We start from the raw sequence: 1014 nt of genomic DNA on the forward strand, positions 1-1014 counted from the left end.
TGACACCAGTAGGAGCGGTCAGTAACAGTCAGTTAATGATGGTGGGAAGGAAACCAAGATAAACTGTGCAGGAAGAACATCCCTCCATTTCTCCTCCCACCCTACAGACCGGGTGGCGAAGTAAGCCCATACAGTCACAATGGCCATCCCAGAATTTATGAAGGGTTTGTGGCAGGATAAATCAAAGTCTTCTCCAACCACAACACACTTAACGTTTCTTTATGCAGTCCTCAGATTAATATGGGGAGTACGAAGTTCTGCAATTCATTAAGCTTTGAAAGTTCTGCTTTGCGCAGCATATAACGCCATCTCGGGATGGCGTTAGCTGTGTTTTTCCATGGGATCCAGCTGAAGCCTCTCTGGCTTTGCTGGATCCCTCACTCCTGAAAGTGATATACTGTACATTGCTTGGCTGCCAGTAAATAGTAAAAAGAGTTTGTGCTAGAGGGGGACTTTGCTAGGGCTCCCAGAATAGCCCCATCATGGTGAATTACAGTGGTGCTTCATTATACATCACTGCGCCTTGTAACAATGCATAATGATTATCATCACAGTTTTAATACTTATGGCTAGATTTACTAAACTGCAGGTTTGAAAAAGTGAAAATGTTGCCTATAGCAGCCAATTAGATTCTAGTTATCATTTCTTTAGTACATTCTACAAAATGACAGCTAGAATCTGATTGGTTGCTATAGGCAACATCTCCACTTTTTCAAACCTGCAGTTTAGTAAATATACCCCATATACCCTCTAGTGTGGTCTATCTAAAAATCTACGTAGTGAAATAATAAAAAAAAAAAAGTGAATGGGAGAATAAAGGGGATTAAAAAATGTTTAGGTATAATTAGAAAGAACAGTAGTGGTTTGATCTTCTCTTTCTATGCCAATGACAGTATTCATTGAGAAAACTTAAATCTCTGCAGACTTCTCCCTGTTCATTCCCATTGTATTGTAGTCTCCTCCCCTCCGCATTTGTCTCTGTCTTCTCCACCCCATGCCGTCCTTCCCCCAGAT

The sequence above is a fragment of the Mixophyes fleayi genome, chromosome 7, assembly GCF_038048845.1.
Source record: "Mixophyes fleayi isolate aMixFle1 chromosome 7, aMixFle1.hap1, whole genome shotgun sequence".
Classification (NCBI taxonomy): Eukaryota; Metazoa; Chordata; class Amphibia; order Anura; family Limnodynastidae; genus Mixophyes; species Mixophyes fleayi.